Raw genomic sequence first — 22,996 nt, forward strand, 5'->3', positions numbered from 1 at the left:
CAACAATCTTAGCTCTACACAGTTTAGGGTTCTTTATAGAACAATGAAGGATTCTTCCAGAAAGACACACCAAAAAACCAAAGAACCTGAGAGTTCTGGATTTAAATATTTTTTTTTGTAATGGTATCTCTACTTCACTTTGTCACTGAACCGCAGTCTGAGGAACCCTCAAATTGAAAATGGAAACAAACATTTTCGATGAAGTACCAAAGGAAAATGATTTATTGGCCCATCCAGATGTTTTAAGGCCAACAGATGTTCAGCTGTTAGCTTTCACAGTTTAGGTCATCCTACCTGTGCTATTGAAGAAAGACATCGTAAATAGCTCTGATGTTAATGATATCGCTGCAGGAGGCAGGTCTGGAAAAATGCAGTTTAACTATTTGTTATTTAGATCTGATATACACCTGTGATTCAAATGTCTGAAAATCAGATCATCTCTACTTGTAGATGAGAGGTTTTAGAATTTATGTTTGTATTCTTAATTCATTTTTCTCTACTAAGAAACCAGTTCCAGTCAGCAAGTTTTATTTCCTGGATTTATTATTATTATTATTATTATTTTCATCTTATTTTCCTTTTTATTTTTGCTTACATTTTATTATTACTTTACTTGTCAATGCCCATAAATAATACTATGTTAAACAATGGCTTTCTGTCTGTCCTGGAATTCTAACTTTATGAACCACTCTGGAAGATGCAGTGCTACAGCTCCCATGAGCCTTAGTCCACAACCTTATCATATCAAGTCAAGTCAGATCAAAAAGCTTTTATTGCCATTTCAACCATATATATCTGACACAGTACATAGTGAAACGAAACAACATTTCTCTAGGACCATGGTGTTGCATAAAACAACACAGAGCTAAGGTCTCAAAAGTAAGTTGTCCAAGCAAAATAACATGCTTAGTGTGCAACCTAGTGCAAACAGTGCAAGAAAAAAGACAATGCAGTCAGACAATGCTGTACAATACATTACAGAACAGAAACATAATAAAGTGCTGACCAGTTTATTGACCATGATATGACCTCCAGTAAAGCACCTGTCCTGCTTACAGTGACCTGATTACTAACTGGCCTAACTGTTTACAAGTCCAACATTGTGTCTATGATGAGTTTGAGCTTTTTTTATCTTTATTAGTGGTCTTAGTTTTGTGGTGTTTATTAGTGTACCATCTTGTCTTTCTGAGTATTACCTAGCCTTTCGTTTTTCTGCCACTAAAGCAACAGACAGCCATTAATACATGTGTGAATGGGCTAGCTCAATTATTTCAGCAGCAGTGGCAAGTTGAAGAGCAACAAGTGGCATTCAAATTGAACTGACATAATTTCTTGCAAACCTCTGGCACGTGTGGTCTGACATATCTTCACGTCTCCAATAACAACATTTATTTCCAATCTGCAATTACTTCACATTTACAGTGTGACACAGAAAAATGAAAAAAAAAATATATATATATAACCATGGTTTCATCAAATCCTGGCATATACAGTCTCTCGTTGAATGTGTATAGAGACATCATGAAGAAAAATGAGGTTTGAAAGGAAATAGCTGATCATTGATTCCTTTGGTGAGTGGACATACTGTATCTAGTCCAGGTAGCTTGCTTTGCAAATCTGCAAATCCACTAGTGCATGCTGACAATAAAAGCAGTCACTGTTTGACAATTGAAGTGGTAGCTCAGTGGTTAAGGTGTTGGACTACTGATCAGAAGGTTGATTCGCAGGCACACCAATCTGCCACTCCTGGGCCCCTGAGCAAGATAAATGTCATTTAGCATCTACCGGAAGTGCAAATAGTAGATAAATATGCTGGTATATGTACAACATTAAGTAAAGTAATGGTAGGTGTTATGAGCATAAACATGTATGTTTCTGCTTTGTTTTGTTAGTGTTTTTTTTTTTTTTTTTTTTTTTAAATGAAAAGGGATGTTTAAAGACTTTTCCTAAATAGTGTAGCTCTGGTTAAAGCATAAGAAGTTCTGAAGTTAGATTAGTAGATTGAAGAAGTCTGGAAAAAAGAAAGAGGGAGGACAGTTCAGGAGCAAATAGACAGAGTCACAAACATGACAAAGAGTGAGCATAAAACCAAGATCATAAAGTTCAGCTGAGCTAACAAAAAACATGAGATATATAATCTGGATCTGGTTCTGCTGGATCTGGTTCTGCTAAAACAGAATGTGGTGAAGGAGATCCCTAATCCCTAATATTCCCATCATATGAAATTGGTTAACTCAAGAGCAGGTGAGAGGAAACCAGAGGACTCAACAAACATGTGATATAATAACTCTGCTACTTATAAATAACTGAAAAATGCTCTTAAAATGGCTCTTGCTGTGAATTAACCATTAAATTAAATAAAAGAAAAGAAAACGTCTCATAACTGTTGATTCAAATGGTTCACATTTCTAAATTAAAGAAACATATGGTCAGTAAGAAACATATGGTCAGAGGTGATCATACGCTCAGAATCTGTGCTGCTCAGCAAAGTAACACAAAATTTTGTCTTGACAAGAGTTGTAATAATAGCAACGGGAAATAGGTTTGGCCCCATACAGTGCACTCATTCACTCATGTAATAATCCTGTAACACATCTTGCTATGTAACCCTTAACCTTGTGACCTGAGGTTTCTTAAAAACTAATCAAGTTTGCAAAAAAAGAAGACGACCACACTTAGTTCATCAAGAACATTTAAGAGGGTTAGAGGTGCTCACACCCGTCAATCCATTAGTACAGACCATTTTATTGAAAGGTGCCTCACCCAGTTTAATAACAGCAAATTCATAAGACATGGAGTTCACTTGCATTATTTGGTTTCACAAGAAAAGCATATGGACTAATGGTAGTTCCCCACACATGTTTTGACTGGTCTTTCATCACCCCTGCTTTCTCCACACATTTCTGCAAGGTCTGGCGTGTGTTAAACCGTCCGGAACAGAAAAGCAGGAAAGTAGGAGATGGAGAGTGAAAGTGGGCCAGTTGGAGTGGAAAGGAAGAGAAGAAATTAAATGAGGAAAAGAGAAAGTGGAATTATTGGGACCATTTGAATGAACTGAAAAGCTTAAATGGTGTAGTATGAGTCACATCTCATATCCTTTCTCATAATATTCACCTGGGACAGAAGTGGAAATGTATTTTAGAGAGATCTTTTTCTATTTACATTCAGAAGGGCTCTTAGTACAAATGCTGTATGAATATTATTCACTATCAGTAAATTGTCCCAAGAGTAGATAACGGCTGAGATACATTTATACAGACATGATTTAGATGTTCAGGAAATATCCTGTTTTATAGCATAAGGGAGAAAGAAAGAAAGAAAGAAAGAAAGAAAGAAAGAAAGAAAGAAAGAAAGAAAGAAAGAAAGAAAGAAAGAAAGAAAGAAAGAAGAAAGTCTTCCTGTGCATTAGATGTTATTGTTTGAAGAACAAACCTGTTACAGCTGCAGAGGGGCGAGCCCCTGTCGAGAGCAGATTCATAAATCTGGCCTGTGACTGGAAGTTCCTGGCTGAACAGGTTGGAGAGTGGACAAAAGCAGTCGAGTTCTCAGGATGTGGAGAGACTCTTCTGCAGCCTGGCCCAAGGGGCCGTGAAATAACATTAACACCAGGCCAGACCCCGCACACTGCAAAGAGCCAGAGAGATCACTTAACCTGTTTGTACATGATAATGTTCATATGACTGTGGTTTTAATTGCCTACAGCATAATGCCAATTTTTATTATTATAGATATATTTTATATTGTTCTCATTATTGTGCCATAATTAAGTTGAATTAGGAAATCAATCTTGGAAATAAATATTAATAATTTATTTTCAAATCAAAATTTCAAGATGCTCTTAGATGCTGGATAGGAAGATAGCATAGTTCATATGTAGTGCATATAGATTCCTTTAGGTTAAAATGAAAAATACAAAGAAATCTAATTTCGAATTTCCTTCCTACATTTTAAAAAGTAAAAAATTCCTCTTCAGTAAGCCCTTCATATCGGTCCTAGTTACTGTGAATTCAGAGCATCCCAAGAACACCCGGCATGAGGTGGGATTGCACCTTTGATGGGACTCCAGGCCATTGTGTATCACTCATTCACCAATCAAACTCTGAGCATGTTTTAGAAGGTAAGAGGATACTATCATGCTACTGTGGATAAACAATGCATATTAACCTATGAATAGTGGAAAAATTACTGAAAAATAACTTGTATGTTTATGTTTTTAACAACCATTTCATATTCTCTCAAATGCTTCTTTGTCCTTTTGATACCATAACCCCATACCGTGAGCATTTTCCTGGCATCTAACTTCACCAGATTTTTTGGTAATACTTCGGCAATTTTTTTCTTGATATAACTGTTATAATTCTGTATTTGGATACAATATGTAGACACTGAAAGGTTGTGGCAGACTTCTTTTCAAAACACATACTACTCAATAACACAGATAAGTATTTACTAGGTAGTTGCTTCTCATTTGTCCACATCTATAAAATCATATTGTGATTTATCGTCTGACTCTAAGTTGAGATTTCTATGGGTCAAAAGCGTAGGGGGCTATGTTTATGATTAAAGAGAATGCACAGGATATTTTCATTTTAGCTGGTGTTACAATCAGACTTCATGTTTTGAATAATTCAGATAATAATCTCCAGTGACTAGGACAGCCTATTTCACATGTTTCTACTGTAATCTACCTCATTAGATTCATTACATTCCTCATTAGGATAAATTTTTACTGCGCAATGCAAAGTTTTACTGAGGCACAACGCTCTAGTTGAAGCGCTTCTGGCTGAAAGGCAACAATGTCTAGCAGCTCATTTTGAGTGGGTTGATCCAGTAGTGTAAACAACTACATCTAATTGCTACCCATTACAACTTTTTCAAAGCTTATTAGGACTGAAACAGTGAAATTATATGAAAGTTATCAAGTAAGATACAATACTATTAACTAAACACAATGGTGAACTGAACTAAATAGTCCCTAGCTGTGAGCTTCATAGCCTTTTTTTTTTTAAAAGTAAAACAACTTTCTGTTCATTTCATCTAATAGTCTATAATATGTAGTAATAAAACAAATCACCTCATGTAACCTAATTTTTCAAAGAATCCTTTTCAGATTCAGTCAAAACTATTCATGCGTTCTCTTTGCCTCTCTCAAAAACAGCTAATTTTGTACGTTTGGCGGCAGAGTGGTGGAGACAGCATGAAGTATTGCGATGACAATGCACGGTTTGTCCAGTGTCATGGGGCTCAAGCTGCTGTTTAAGTTGGCACCCTATGTGAAGAGCTCTATGTGCCAAATATGAAAAAGGTTTCACAGCCCATTGATAACACTACTGGCAGAGTGTCCAGTTACTCAGCAGATTGCAAATCAATGCCTCATTTGATCCCACTGGTAATTACACATGGACTATATTCTTTATGTGGTACTGTTTATTATCCTTCTGAACAGCAATGAAGATTAAGAACATTATCATTAGATAGTGTATAATTAAACACATGATACCCTCTCCTTGTGAGATTCATCATGTTTAATATGGCAACATTCCAACATTGTGAGTAGCAACATATCTAGTTTCCTTTTGTAATTCATATTTGCAGGCTTTGGCATTGCTTGATTAGATGGTTAGTCTCTGTGGCTTTTCGTGTATAAGAGATAGCAGTAGTGCAACTTCCCAGCAGAGACATGCTCCAATGAAGTCTACTTGTTCGTACATCCAGTGAAAACTTGTACCAATCTTTCTACATGTTCATTCAGATGAAGGGCAAAAACACTGGAAAATCAAAAGTAGGTTCGCTTTTCTGCTGCTGATGTTTGTAGCTTGGCAGCCGCAAGTGTTATCTAACCAATAAAGCTGTCTGGAAGAAAATAACATCTGGGCCAAGAATAATGGATATCGAGGCATTCAAAATGATGAATCCACATAAGAGATTTATTAATAGTTTCTATTTTGAGTTGAGTCAAATCATGTAACAGGTTTTGTATGTTACTCAACATCCCCAATTGTTTTGACTATTAAAGTATAGTGTTTTGTCTGACACAGTACTGACTGGCTATACAGCTATAAATTCCCCTCTATATTTTGTTAACATATGAGCAGATTACTAACAATATGAAGAAGATAACCTTGGCATTATGAGGGCTGTAAGAACCTGGCCTGCGTGATTTGTCTAAACCCAATTGCTGAAACAAGTGGGTGGTCCATTATTAAGTCTGGGCCCCAACAAACTTTACAAGCATGTAATTAGTCCCAAGTATAATGTGAGATGCCATGGTAATGCATCTTTTACCTCACCATATGTGAAAAAAGGTAAACTTGAGGTGTTAATAAACTTAAGGTGTTAGGCTATCTGTGGGCCAGCTGTGAGCGAACTATCCTCGTTGTAATGTCAACATTTCCAACCATAATAAAACGCAGTCAGAATAACAAGTAGCCTATAAAAAATAGTGCAGCCTCACAGCCTCTCCGACACCCTTGTCAGTATTTTATGAAATATCACAATATCTCTGTGTGAGTATTTAAACTTAAATGCTGATGATGCCGCTAGTCACCTTGAATATTGTTAGAACAGGCATCACTCAGTTTTTACAGATTTATGGCCAAAAGTTTTAAAATAAAGGATATAACCACAAGGACTCTGTTGACACGGTTCAGCTTCCATTAGATGGGTGTTTTTGTGATGTTTATTCCTCTCAGTTCAGTATAGTGTAGTTTGCTTTTGGAATCAAACTCTTGAATCCAGCTGATTACTAGTCACCTGTCACATACACCAGTGCATGATGTTCACAATTAAACTGAGAAATATTATGTGCTAGTACATTTTGGGCAGATGCCAGAAAGTAGCAGAAGTGATGCTGTTATTGAGAGATTGTGAATTCATTATTTTAGGCATTTGGATCTTTGGTCTTCCTATATTTAAATCGTTAACAGGAAATAAAATACATTTATGACCGTTTCTCTGAATATTTGTTAAAATTAATATAATATATGTTATATATATTAATATATATTAAAATATAATTCTTTGATATCCTTTCAGTAACCTTTTTATCACAAGCAGGGTCATAGTGGATCCTGGGAACACAACACAAATCAGGAGAAGTCATGGTGGATAGGATTCCTGTATATCCTAGGGTGCACACACACACACACACACACACACACACACACACACACACACACACACACACACACACACACACACACACACACACACACACACACACACACACACACACACACACACACACACACACACACACACCTCCATTCACCCATTCATTCACACCTAGCAGTAACATATATGTTTCTAAACTGTAGAAGGTAATCTGAGAGCCCAGAGGAGATGAACAGGCAGTCAGAAACCCAAGCTTTTTGGGGTTTTTTCAAAGGGTTTTGAGCCAATTTGATCCACTGTAGACTCCTCTGCCATAGATTGAAAAAATAAACTAATAATACTAAATCTACCCATAATTTTCCTCTCCAGCAGTAAACTAACAATAGTTCAATTCTCACTTCAATATCACTAAATGTAACTAGCTGATAGCTTTCAAATTGAAATGAGAAAAAACCATTATACAGATTGCTTAATCCTGCTTCTCACCATTGCAGCCAGTAGACAAAAAATGTGACTGCATGATGTAAGAGAACATGTCTAAACAAAGAGAAAGGAGCTATAAATCAAGTTTAGGTCAAAGTGCTGCAAAAGTATCAAGCACAATTTTGTTATAAACAATATTCCTAAAAAAAACCACTATTAAAATGAGAACTTATAAAATAAAAAACAGGCAAAATTAAGTCAAGGTCAAAACTGAAGGAGCTGGAGATATATAAAAAAAAATTGATGGATTCTATAGACAGGGTTAAATCAGGACTAAATCATTAAAACATCAGGCTTTAAAATGAACATCATAAATTGACTTATATAGGACAGTAACAATTTGTTAATAAAAAAAAAAAAATCAGTGTGTGCATTAAAACAAAATAACTAATAATATTAAATCATGCAAGTAACTTTAAATAAAGTTTTTTCTTAAGTGTCTCCCTCTCTTGGGGTTTCTTGCCACTGATGCCTTTGGCTTAATCATTAGGGATAAATATATAAATGTATAAATTTCTATATTTCTATATAATATATTATATATAAATATATATAATATACATATATTCTATAGATTTATATATAATTTATTATATATAAATCTAAATATATAGAATATATAATATATATTTAAATTTTAATCTTAAACTGAATTTCTATATTTCTGTAAAGCTGTGTTGTGACGATTTCTATTGATAAAATGTTATACAAATAAAAAAAGAATTAAATGGGGGGTTAAATTGTGTCTTTTTTTTTATTTTTTATTTTTATTGTATTTGCATTTACACTAAGAGCTATATACTATGCTAAGTGATTATCTCTTGGTGTACTGGACTGTGACTGGTTCACCATGAGGAACTTTATTTTTGTTGTTATTTTTGGAACAACTTGCTATTGTTCTTAGTATCAGAAAGAAAATCAAGCTGTCCACTAAGAGAGTGACTTTCCGGTGTTTAAACTGTTAGCTTCAGATTTGTATTGGTATTAGACAACACTTTTTTTTTTACCAACACATTTATCATTGAATTATTAGAGTTGGTTGGAAATCCCTCTTGAACCATAATATGGTGCCTGATGTCCAGGAGACATTCCCCTAACCACCTAGAGAGGATTTAAGTTTCAGAGAGAGAAGCTATGATCCCTATAAGCAGTCCTAGAGAAGCCATAATGGCCTCGGGGATACAATCAGACCTGTGTCTGCTACTCGTGCTCAAACAATAAGGCTTTATTGTTACACTGAGTTGCACAAGTGTACTCTTTCACTTCATGTGGGTGTGCGTTTATTACACATATCTGTTTTTACACTTTGCCTCAGTGACCAGGGAGTGAGCTGGAATTTATTGTCCTAGATTTATTCTACAGGATATTTTTCATCAGGTTAATCACAGCTCCACTGTCCTAGCAGTATAGAGGTGTAAAGCAAGCCATTGTATCTTACCGTGTTTTTCAGAGAGTGTATTGTTTGTGTGCATCTTCTTATCTTTAAGAACATCATATGACCATGTTTAGTGTTTAAAGTGGCATAATAAATATCCATTATTTCAGCATTAAGTTCTTGAAAAGATTTTTTTTCACACCATAGGGTGTGTTTGTATTTGTCACGTTGCTCAGACACTCATCGTTTTGTTTTGCAATTAATGTGACTAATTCAGGCTTGTGCTCAGGAGAGTGGTAACTCCTTCCTCTTCCTGTCTGCAAGGATTCACTCAGCACCTCTTGGGAATTAGGAGCGAGTGCTGGTGGTCCATGAGGATGAGGGAAATATTTGTGTGGTAAGAGCAACCATTTCCTGTCTGAATTATCCTTAAGTCCCATCAATCACCGGGGCTTTCCAGGCAAATAGTCCTAACTTTAGTCCATATGCCTTTTACTTGTGCCTAAGCAGGTTTATAGCTTTTGGTGGTCTGGCAATTTGAACTGAAGTTTCTAAATAATTGTGCCACAGTGCTACACATATAACAAACCTATAAGTTACTGCATATACGTTTGGAAGGAATCTGGAAATATTACTGAATATTGTAAATAATATTGTGGCTATTGCAATATCAGTTCATTCCTAATTAAATACAGTGAGAAAAGTTAAAAGAACAAAAGCTTTCAAGTTGTAAAAAAATAGTTTATAGATAATAAAGGTATTTACATGAAGAAATGAGGCACCTTGGAGCACAAATTACACTGGACCCATTAGGCGTTAGAGAAAGGTGGTGTATTTCCACAAAAGTGTAAGATACCCCAATGTCTGGGGTATTAGGATGAAAACACTAGTTCCAGACAGTAATTGAAACTTTTGCGTCTGTTCTGCTTCGTGAATAGGAGAGTTTGTGACAGTGCTATTCTATCATGAGCTAAACTGGAATAGCACTCTGTGTCTTCCTTCTGGAAAGTCTGATGTACCAGCAACCAGGTTTATTTTATATGCGAATGTATTTGGATGCATGTGTAGTATGCATCGTTTTCTCTTTTGATGTGCATCTAAGTGGTCTCTGTCAATGACTAACATTTACTGGAAGCCTTCTGCGTGTCCAATTTGTCCCTCCATCCGAAAGGCCCAATGGACCATGAAATTGTAGTGCTTTGCTGAAGATGTGTGGCAGCGGCTTTGGCCAGGGGTGCAGATCACCATGACCTCTCATTATTTGACATCGTCCCCTGCCAGCCCATCCAACATCTGGAATCAATTACACATGTCTTGTGTTAACAAGAAGTGGAGAACTTGATTCACACGTGATGCCTGATGTACTTTTTTATTAATACAGGCCATCTGTTGCTCACTCGGGCTCCGGTGCTCAAATCCTCTGAGAGTTTATTCCCTTTGGGATTTATATGACATTAATGCCTGTATGAACATCTCAGATATAAAAGGTAAATGGCATTATTACCTGCACTGTAGTTCCTGAAACTGTAAGAGTGCACAGTATGTCAAAGGCTGGAATAATAAATTGAGATTTTTAAGACAAACAGAATAAAATCCATATAAAAGCTTCTATACATAAATAAATACATACTAGTATTTCTAAGACGCAGCTTCTTTGAATCTCCAGCTCCAATGCTGTTTCCCCAGCTGATTAGAGAATAGAATATTATTCTTTATTCACTTACAAAATTTGTTAATTTCATTTGTTCACAATTGTGCCATACATAAATAAAACTTTGAACTTTTTGTTACTAATAAATGTCTTCAAATAATCATACAAATAAAATATAGTGAAGATTTAATTTTTATATATATCAATCCAATATGTTTATTAAATCCTGTGAAATATGTTATAAAGACTGAATATCTTAATATATTGTGCATACTTTGCCTGGATGGTATTTCAGTCAGTTATTGGTTATCATTAAAGTCATTTTTCTGTGACAGTAATAAATTTTAACCTAGCAGGATTGGAGATTATGTGGCAACCCTTTACACATGGAATAAATATGTTAACTATATAGTATCTACACCCCTTGATGTGAACGGCCATGGCTTTTGGCTTCATGGAGGCTGTTTTGAAGTCGCTCCAGTCAATTAACTGTGGGTAAGACCAAGGACTTGGAAGAGCAGAGTGGGATAGCATTTAATTGCATTTGTTATAAAAAAAAAAAAAGTGCAAGTAAAACAGGCTATGGCTATGGCAGCACCTTAAAACTCAGCCTATATGATATATATCTGTGGTGTTGCCACAGCTAGGCATGAGTGCTTGCTCACTAAATACCACCAGGTTTGCGCCATAAACCTGGGTGACACACATCTGCTCTGCTTTCTGCTTTTACTGAGTAAGTGGCAGCCCTCACAAAGCCATCACATGAATATATGTGCTTTAAGAATGTGTGTGTGCGGTGATTGCTCTCTAATGATGTAACACTTGGCCCTGGATGGGTGGTTTTGAAGGCAGCCCTCGGTATTTCCCTCAGTAATTACCCATTCTCCCTGAGCACTGATGGAGACTGGCCCTGACCCACCAGTGAAGTCATTTGAAGCCATTTCAGAGGAAAGCTAATAAAAACCCACCTGCCTGGCAGTCTACAAGCTGCCTGGGGTTAGGACACTGTGAGCTGCTCCACATTACTAAGCAAACCGACTCTGATTTAGGCGCCTTTCCCCTATCTGCATGTCTTTTTCTGCTAAGCCCTTTCTCTTAGACAGATCTGTGGGTTCAATCCAATCAAGACAGTTCATAATCAGATGTGAGAAACCTTTTTGCTATGAGAGAGTTCATCTCACCTGGTTGCTAAAAAGTTGCTAAAACTAAATGCATATGAATTAATCAATTATAGAAAATATTTTACCATTTTTATCTTCAATCTGTTGTTTTATATTGCAAAAGAAAAACATCTGCAAAAGAAAACTGAATAAATAAATAAATAAATAAATAAATAAATAAATAAATAAATAAATAAATAAATAAATAAAGGAAAATACAATGGATTAAAATTAAAATGTAAACGCAAGGAGAAATAATAATAATAATAATAATAATAATAATAATAATAATAATAATAATAATAATAATAATAATAATAATAAATGGAAGAAGAAGAAGAAGAAGAAGAAGAAGAAGAAGAAGAAGAAGAAGAAGAAAGACTACTTCACATACTTTAATAATAATGAAATATAGTTAGTTTGAATTAATAACTGTTGACAAATAGACAGACTGACAGACAGACAAATGCTCAATATATAGACATAATATGTGTGCTGTACTGCAACATTATTTCAGATAAGAATAACCACTTTCCTCATTTATACACTATTTATTTCCATTTGTCCTCCTCATCACACTGACCCCTGTCAGTCATCAGTGTTTTTCCTTTCACTGTCTAGTCTTGCATGTTTATTATTTATCAGTAATCTTGATCAGACCTTCTTGCCCACCAGCAAGTTTCAGACTCTTGTACTACAGCTCAAAGCCTCAGAGCTGTGACTGTGAGGGGGCATTATAATGAGTTGATGTGATCATAAACACCTGAATCCTTCAGCCTTGATACAGTATGTGTCTCAGAAAGTTACTGCAGTCAGTCAGACTCATCTAATGCTTGGATGCTTATTTCTCAAGTTAGTATTTAAACAGTGTAGCATAGCATCATTTTTATTGGCTAGTCTGAAAGTTTTCACAATAGCCAGGCTGTTTATGGGATGCATGCCGCTAATCTTATATTTTGTTTACTTTAGTTGAGTCAGTTGAGCTACCAATCACTGAACATATTAAAATATATCTGCTATATATATTTGCTATATATTTATGTCATGTTTATCAGTGTTACAGTGTTACTTGGTCTGTACAAGTTAGCAGATTTAAAATCAGACTCACGTCTCTTCACGTCTTTTTTTTTTTTTCCTTTCCAATCAGATTCTCATGTGAACAATTCAGTGAAAATGAGGTTTTCGGACATGGTATTATCTTCGCTATTTTACATGTGAATATGTTCAGGTTTAAAACAATTTAATAATGAGTCAGTTCCTAATCTGATAAATTCACATTAAATGAACATCTATTCAGTGTAGCTTTTCAGAGGTGTCTATACCGGATGTGGCTGACAGAAGGGCCGTGATATGATTAGGGAATTTGGAGGTTCTCTGGGTGCTGAGACACACAGCTGCAGAGTCAGAGATGAGCTGCAACAGCCAGAGCAAGCAAAGCAAGTAGGAAAGCAACAAGCCTGGCTGTAGGATGAACATATTGGATGCAGATGCGAACTTTTTCTAAAACTGTGTTTAGTTATACACTCTGCACCTTAAATCAAACAGCCTGATCTTATCAGAAGGTGCTGCTGATTTTTCTATAAGAGGTGTAAATAAGTAACAGTTTACAAATGGCCTGCATCGCTACTGTATGTAAATGCAATCATGTGTAATTCCTGGTTTTATTTTGCTTTTTTTTTCAATATTTTAGAAATATTTTACTAGGCATAAAATGTACTCATTTTATTTGATTTGGAATCTCAGATTACACCGATACTTAATGATTCAGTGAGAATCTTTTCAGCTAATCTCTTATTCATCCAGAGAAATGAAAAAAGCATGTCTATACAAATTAATGACACTGTATTTCTACTTTAATTTGTCAGCACTAGAGGAAGTGTGTGTGTGTGTGTGTGTGTGTGTGTGTGTGTGTGTGTGTGTGTGTGTGTGTGTGTGTGTGTGTGTTTATGTGCACGTCTGTGGGCCAGATGTATTTTACCGAGAGTCCCAGGCTCTGTAGGCGGTGGGTGTTTCTGAACGTGTCGGCAGCCATATGGACAGAGGAGGTCTGGAAACAACCCATTACAAGTCGTACATCAGACGACTGACAGGCTCGCCTCGGCCCTGTTTTCATTTCAGTCACTAGCACAGCTGCTCCAGGCCTCTGGACTCTGGCTGCCACCTTAACCCTTCACTGTCCACACACACACACACACACACACACACACACACACACACACACACACACACACACACACACACACACACACACACACACACACACACACACACACACATACACACACATCTCCAATTACAATTTCTATAGATACACCCACACACACCCTGATAGGTCACCTGACAGTCCAATTAACCCACCCTATTAAATCACCAATACACCACACTCACTTGTAATCAACATCACGTTTGCAATTAAGCATATTTAGCAGCCCAAATGTGATTTATAATACATTGCTTCCATTTCTTCTCGTCTTCTCTTTTATGCGATCTGCTCCACTTTCTCCTTCTGTAATAGCCAATGAAGGGATTAGTTTTATTACAAGACTGAGACACTTTTATAGAACACGGTTAAATGAAAAGGTATCATCCTGAATGACTGCCTCAATCTTCCTAGATTATTTTTATTACAGGAGGGGCAAAAGTGCTAAATGAATTATGAGAAGAGCTCAAGAATGTGTGGGAATGTGCCAGAGCTCAGCGGTACTTCTGGATTAAAGAATTGCCACTTTCTGCAAACCGCACCATGCTCCAACTTAAGCTGCTTCCAATGCTTTTGGAAGCCAAAGACACACACACAAAAAACCCACTAATAATCCCCTACAGATGATTCGGACGGTTCCTGTTTTCAGTCAGCATGGATCATAAATGAAAAATTCTGAAGGTGAGCATGCTGAGTTGAGCTTATCTCTCATAAGGGACAGCTTCAGTCAGAGCTTTGGATGAGCAATTGGGATATCTCTGTTTCCATATACATAAGGAGATAAACACTGGTCCAAGTTTATTCATTTATGACTGAAAACAATATGCTTTTATGCTTATAAACCTCATTTTTGAAATCTTCCAGCCAGTGAAAAAGCCAAATAAAAATCAGTAGCCAAACTAATTAACAAGCTCACAGCTAACGGATAATACATCATTTGGACAGATTTGATATAGTCACATTGCTATAAAACATGAAGCAGTTTAGAGCATCAAATATAAATTAAAGGAAATAATAAACCTCAAAATTAAATTGCCTCAGGCCGTTGTAAAATTCACAATTGACAACTGGAATAATCCAAAATAGCTGATGAAATTATTAATTTATCATTTTTTTCCATGAACCATTTCTCAGCATGCTAGTGTAGGTTTTTTAGCTGCAGGTGGCAGTTTGGTATCCTGCTTTATTTTATTAATAGACTGGAAAAATCACGTTATTGTCACATATTTTTTTGAGTGTTCTACTGGAAAAGAAAAAAATATATGTTTTTAATATCAACAACTATCCGAATTTTAAACATAGCATGGCTTATGCTATGGCATCTGAACCTGGGACAAATGGATTGTTGTGGAAGTGAATGAACGGAATGTGAGAGATATGTTAATTAAAGTTCCTCACATTAGATCTGATTTGTAGGTAATCACTTGTACCTAATGAACCTCAGTATGCTTTTTTGGGCTCTCTGTGCTCACCACTGAGCTTCCTCTTCATCCTATTCATCGGTCATGCTAAAATATATTTAATACTAAATTACAACACACAACTTGTATCAGAAGGATATAATGCAGCACTACGACAAGGGCCAGGAAAGAGAACTGCATTTCATCTGAGTATGTATAGCATGATTTCATGCTGAGGCCATCTTCTATGTGGTTAATTTGATTCTGTATTAAAGCCAGTACTACTGTGATTGCACTGACATCGCTGATTTTTGTCTGTTTATCTATGACTGAAATCATCTTTGGTAGTCAGACAAAAAGCAGAAGCAAACCAAACCTTGCCAAAATTCAACAGATGACTTGTATTATAGCCTTACAATGTCTTTATCTCTAATTTTATCATTAATGCAGCAGCTTTTATTTTCTACTACTACTACTTCTTCATCTTATTCTTCTTTTTCTTCTTCAACTTCTTCATCTTCTTCTTCTTTTTCTTCTTCTTCTTCTTCTTCTTCTTCTTCTTCTTCTTCTTATTATTATTATTATTATTATTATTAGTAGTAGTAGTAGTAGTAGTAGTACAGTAGTAGAAGAATAAGATTTTTTTCTATCTATCTATCTATCTATCTATCTATCTATCTATCTATCTATCTATCTATCTATCTATCTATCTATCTATCTATCTATCAATTTATTTATTTATTTATTTATTTATTTATTTATTTATTTATGAGATTCTTCCAAACATGGTGTGGATCAAAATGCTTTACAGTTGAGAACTTATAATCAATTGATTACATTATAAATCTCACCCCAAAAATAATAATAATATTATATATTATATAATATTATAAAATATATTTATGTATATTATTATTATTATTATTATTATTATTATTATTATTATTATTATTATTATTATTATTATTATTATCATCATCAGCAGCAGCAACAGCAGCAGCAACATCAATTATTATTATTATTATTAGTAGTAGTAGTAGTAGTAGTAGTAGTAGTAGTAGTAGTAGTAGTAGTAGTAGTAGTAGTAGTTTTTCCCCAAAGCTCTGTAACTCCTTTACTAGAGAATAAGAGCCTATAGAGCAGGCACACAGCACCCCTTTGTGGTCATTCTTTTGGTGATTGGAAAAATTAATGACAAACAATGTAACAAATGATAAAAAATCTTTATAGTGTTATATATAAGAGAACACTGTTTTGTTTGTCATAGAGGGTATTTTATACTGAAAAAGACTATCAATACAAATAAATTTTTTTGTCCAAATTTGTTCATCTTTACACTTTAATGCTCCACTAGGTGGTAGTATTACATTCTAGTGGAATTGTCCATGGCTCCCAGCTGCCATAATCTGAGAGACCTGATCATTTAATCAAGCTGTACTCCTGAAACCCTGTTATTTACTATGTTAGAAGTTATGTCTTAACGTGTGCAAAATGCATTGTAATAGAACATTTTGCACACAGTTGAATATTTAACCAGTGTCGAAACTCATGATGATCTACTTATTAAATCACACAAGTCTCTACCCATATCTCCCCATCAGGGTTCATTCTAGATAAGGTCAAATCCACTGTACATACCCAGCGTTATGGCTAGGCAGACCAAGAGTCTTAAGAGTGTCATTCCCTGATGTAATCTTGATTTGAACCAAAGTGCAACGCCTAAAGGCATTGTGAGCTGCCATTTTCAATTCAAATCCCAAACCAGAAGAGCTCTCTGGCATATCTAATCTTTATCTAATCTTTATACAATTAATGCAACATATAAATTTACTGCTCTGGAACTAAAAGGAATTGTTGGTGTTGTTTTTTGCTTGTATGTTTGTTTGTTGTTTTTCTTTTTGCATGCCAGGTGTGCCAGGTTATTACTGAGAAGATGTACAAATGCAGCTCTAAGGGAAAAGTGCTCTCAGTCTGCCTCACTGAACACTCATAATCCGCTGTGCTTGATTTTAGTTTGTGAGTCGCTACTGAACACAACACAACAGCTTGGAATGAAAGAAGATGCTTTTTGAGTGATAGAAAGGTTTGTGATTTGAATCTGTTTCATCCCACATGGACCTTAATAATCTATCCTGGATGGGAGATGTGTGAAGAATGGGTCATGCTTGATGGAAACACTCTTATGTCCAGTGTGTAAAGAGTTGAATTGTTATCTTCCTTATACAATACAAAATGATTAGTTTAATACTGGAGGTTAATGCCTAGGCAAACTTTACAAGAACGTATTTATTTAGACTGTGATTAGACTGCTGGCATCTTTTATTGGCAGTTTTTAATTGGCCAATTTTTAAAAATGTTGACTCTATTTTGTAAAGAAGAAAAATTAGTCAATAAAAAACTGATTAAACAAAAGATGCCAGCAGCAGCAACAACAACAACAACAACAACAAAACAGAGCAAAAGGGCAATGTTAGAGTAAGTATGAGAAACAGAAAATGGCACAACAATCATGGCCACCACTAACCATGGATTTAGTATAGAATCTACCATGAATCACATTTATTTTATTATTTTTTTAATTTTTTTTTAAATGCTAAAAGCACAATTTATGGAGCAGGTGTTACTGGTCAACATTTAAATGATAAACTTTTGTGCTTCTCAGTCTGGGATCCATGAATCATAACTAGAGCATCCAATTTTACAGCTCATATGAATGTGTTTAATCCAACACCTTTCTTTCATCCTCTTGAATTGCTAATTGCTCTTTAAAAGTCCAAAATAATCCACCTTAAAGCATTTGTTAACAGCAAATATTTTGATGTGAATGCCAAAAATAAAACCTTATATTTATGTTTTTTTATCTTTGAAAGACAGGCACAGCATCCCAGCTATCCCAATTATACCAGCTGCCCCTAAATACACTGAATGATTAGGCATCATTTGCAATTTGGTTCTTTTCTTCTCAATGCTTTGGAGGTTCTCTGATTTATTTAAAGCATGTATAGGACATCACAGTGGGATGCCAGGCAGGCAAAAGCTTGGTTGAAAAGCTGTTTTGGCCCGAATATGACAGATGGGATGCAAGAAAGCTTTGGATGCACTTAACCTTTGAACATTTAAGTGAACAGGGTATAGTGTATAAGGAAATAAGGAGAAAATAGAATAGGACTTGGAATAGCACCTGGAAGTGCAACAAGAACAGAGAGGCTCCGTGATCAAATGCATATGATAGTTATAAATCATGAGAAACCATGAAATATTAATGTAAAACACTAATCGCATTATGTGCAGTTGGCTTTTAGGAGATCCAGATGACAAGATAAAAAAAATCCTTCTGAAACCATTTTAAATATGATAAAGTAGAAAGTATGTTTATAAGTAACGATTTTTCCAAATCTGCTTGATCCTCTTGAAAAGCAAGTGTGGTGGACATATGTTTTGGCTTCAAAGAAAGAAATAAGATGCGGTGTCATGTTGAAAAGTATTCTGGAGATGAAAAGGAGGAGAAGACGGATGGTGAGAATGTTCTGGCATCACTGCAGCTGGAACACAGACTGAAAGCAGAGCTTAAGAATAAAAGCCAGTGCTTTCACATAAGAGTGTTAAAGAATACCTAAAAAAGAAAAAAAAATTGGAGAAACAGGCAATTGCTATTCACTTTACGTGCCTCAATTTTTCAGGAGGGGGAGAGTGCAAGAGCAGAGAAAGCTTTGATGTCTGTTCTGTCTAAGGCAGAATATGCAAAGAAGACGACAAGGCAGAGAGAAATACATAATATTTTGTTTTGAAATATTCACACAGACAGAAATGGGTGAGACTGGTTTTTATTTCCCATATACTTCACATCTTCACAGAATACCTCCAGTCTCAGTGTTCCTCATGATACAAGATGTTTCAAAGTGCACCACACTCACACAACATCCCACTCCATCCTCCTGCCTTCAGAGCACAGTGTTGGTACAGATGACTGACAGGAGTTCCCTTGATGCAGCGCCACTCCTCCTCTCCTCTTCTGCATGCTCAAACACGAATCCAGCAGCTTCCCTCAACTTGTTTGGGAATACTCTGGTGTCTCTGTTATCACTGTATAACCTTTATTCCAGGACTGTGCAATACTGTACAATACTCTCTAACAAAACTAAACAAGGCAAATAGAACCGAGTACACAACGTCTAGATCAATTACAAAAAGACTACAAATAGCTTCCATTTACAAGTCATTAGACTCCTGAACAACACCATAACCCCCACTGCCTGCCGCAACACAACACACTGAGCACCTTACTTAAGCTTTAATCTGTGTATTCTGATATATAAATAATTTTATAAATAAAATATTATTTTTAAAGAGAGAGAGAGAGAGAGAGAGAGAGAGAGAGAGAGAGAGAGAGAGAGAGAGAGAGAGAGAGAGAGAGAGAGAGAGAGATTTGTAATCCAGTACTGTAATAAAATTGGACTCAAAATGTAATTTTGCTCATTATGGTAAAGGCAGAAATTTATAAGAGCATGTGAAATTTCAATTTTCAGAACCTGATCTTTTTGAGTTTACAGATAAGAAGATGAGAGAAACAGAAATAAATAACTATAGAAAGAGAAAATTACTCACTGGTAAACTGGAGATTAATCATAAAATAAGTTATTACACCAATGAGGATTTTCATATTCATAATTCAAGCTATTTAGGCTGTTTTCTTTAGTGTCTGACCTGCTAATTGTACTTAAATGTATTTAAATTAATATGTTTAATAAATCTACAATACAATAGGGTGAGCAGATTTTTAGATGAAATTTTATTTAGCAATGAAATCATTTATAAACATATGCATCATGATATTAAGATCTGCTGTGACCTACTGGAATGAATTTTAGATAAAGCAGTATGAACAGATTATGTTTATAATTACAGTTATTTTTATACACTAATACTTCATGCTGTGATTTCCATTTCCATTTGCCTATATCACAAATTATTTGTCAAATATCATAACTGACAAAATGAGTAGTAAATTATCTATACACAATGGTATAACACCAGGTGGCGCACTAAAGGAAATAGGCATATACTGTATGTGGTTATATCTATGCAGGTGCCAATATCAGTCTGAGAAAATATACCTTCATAATCAGCACATTTATCTGTCCCAAATAATCAGCAATATGCTACTGTATGCCTGTCTCTGTGTAGGTCCATTTTAAATTTTTCTTGCCTAGTTTCAAACAGATCTACAAGCCAGACCCACCAATCCTCAGAAACTCAGGGATTAGGGAATTTATGTCAGTTATGGCTGAGCTATCTTTCTCCTGAATAAAAGCGTAAGAAGTAAAACCTGCAGCTTAAAAAGGCCTTTGGTTTGCAATCACTGATTAACTATTCTGTGTTTGATTTTCTTCTATCTGCAAGGAAGTAAGCCGTTTACTTACTCTTTGGCCGAGCCTGAGCACTGTGGCAGAATGACCAGCATATCAAGCTTCATCTGGTTGCTTTCCACACATCTGCCCACTGTAAGCCTTAGCAGATTGTTTGGGTTATGTTGACGGGAAAAGTGTCCATCTAGGGAATCACTGCTCTCGTCCCTGGGAATCCGTAAGCTCCCCTCCACACACACACACACACACACACACACACACACACACACACACACACACACACACGCACCTGATGGTGCCACACAGTGAAGATTATTGCTCTGTTTGATCCCTGGTCAGGATGAGATTAGTATAGGACTCAGTCATCCTTACTGCTCTGGAATAAGTGTTGAAAACAGATATGAATATGTTCAAAGGTGTTTTATCCCTGCAGCTATAAATACGGCAAACATATACATGTCCATAAACATGTTGAAGGGTTATGGCCACTGTTTCCATTTCACAATTTATCAGCAGTAGAAAACAGTAGAAAGCAGCAAGCTGATGACATCTTATGTTGATGATTACTGTGCTGCTGATTCCTCTCTGTTTACTTTCTACCTGACAGTGTTTATCTTCTTGTTCCTCTGGGGCATGAAGCAGTCTGAGGTGAAGAATAGTTCAGATCATGGGGTTAAGTGTGTAGGTCAGTGTGGTTAGTAACAGCCGTGAAGAAAAGCAGACAGCTCAAAACAGTGCTGATATACTGTACACTGCTCAATGTATTGAGCTAAAATAAGGGACACATTACTGTACAGAAACCAGATGTTTTCATTATTGTAAACAGTTTGTAACATCTATCACAAGACACTGCAATCACAGTTTACTGACATGAAATAGGATATAGAAAGCTGAGATGACATTTAAAACTGAAAGAACAAAAAATCATCAGCATTCCTCATGTTAACGCTGACCAAACGTAAAGTCAAAATAGTTTTCATTTCCACATCCACAATACAAGATATAGAATATTGTATAACACAATATTTAGGTTTGCATCAGCAGCAGCTGCTTAATGTAATAAGAAACAAAGGAGCCTAGTAAAGATGTACTGTGGCAAATTAATCACAACACTATTAATTATATCACCATATATCCTTTATTTTATTATTATTTCTATAATAAAATAACATGGATGGCTGATGGATGTGGATTTCATTTCTATAATCATATAGGCATACATATTGTATGATATAATGATTTTATTATCTCTACATGATATTACACATGGCATCTAGTGGTGTTTACTCTGACTGAGTAGTATTGCCAGACCTTTACACATTTTTTAATTCAAAATATGTCATAATGGTCATTTTTTCCCCCCAAATCTGACATGGCTTAATCAATATCTTAATCTGGAATGATCTGCACAGATGCTTTGAAATATTAATATTAACAGATGCTGACTGAAAGTCCTGCCCCCTTCCCCCATTTCACCTGCTCCTGACTGGATTTGTGGAGCTCAATCCTCAATCCTCAGTGATTTGAGTACATTAATATCATATAAAATCGATCAATATATTGGCAAAGCTAAAATTAGACGTGTATATAGTTAACATCAGTTAACCGTCTTTATTAGGGATGCCACCAAAAATATGGCAGTTTAATAAGAGTACGGAGTATAAAGAGTATATAGGATTAAATAGAGTATAAAGGATGATTTTTTTCTTAAATGAAATCATTAAACAGGCCTATAATGATCTATTTATTTAGTCATGGTGTTTTATTAACCTTCTGATCAGGGTCGGGTGTAGTCACATTTATTACTTAACACATAAACTTAATGATAATTACAATGTAATTACTGACACTGAGTTTTGTTGGGTTGTTTCTTTGTTTTGCTCTCCAGTATCAGTCAGTGCTCAGATGTGTTCACACCCTCCCTCGTTTTTTTTAGATAGAGATTTATAGAAGGAAAAATCAGTTATGTCAAATGTAAGGTAAGACAGCCAAATGCCATTTGTACTGTATGAGAGCCAGCAGCCACAATCAAGGTTACAAAGTCAATTCATTGCCCCCTGTGTGTAACAGAGAGACAGAGCAGATTCATATCATACTGTGCATATTTATGCACTCCACATGTTCCTGACCTCATGCTGTATAGGGAGATGAGTGGCAGCGATAGAAAAGCAGTACATGCCTTGATAAGGAGAAGCGAGATCACATCTATGGAGCATGCTCTTTGCATAAAATATCAGAAAAAAACAAT

The 22,996-nt window shown here is 35.6% G+C and overlaps 1 long non-coding RNA gene across 1 annotated transcript; it reads right to left on the bottom strand.

The window, feature by feature from the left end:
• Positions 1–808: 808 nt before the first annotated feature.
• LOC125140165 lies at positions 809–21,011 on the bottom strand. The gene is made up of 3 exons (XR_007139407.1): positions 20,803–21,011; positions 3,433–3,624; positions 809–1,754 (listed from the first exon to the last, which is right to left on the bottom strand). It is a non-coding gene; the product is annotated as an uncharacterized LOC125140165 (long non-coding RNA).
• Positions 21,012–22,996: the final 1,985 nt, after the last annotated feature.

The sequence above is a fragment of the Tachysurus fulvidraco genome, chromosome 24 (assembly GCF_022655615.1).
Source record: "Tachysurus fulvidraco isolate hzauxx_2018 chromosome 24, HZAU_PFXX_2.0, whole genome shotgun sequence".
In the NCBI taxonomy this organism is placed as follows: domain Eukaryota; kingdom Metazoa; phylum Chordata; class Actinopteri; order Siluriformes; family Bagridae; genus Tachysurus; species Tachysurus fulvidraco.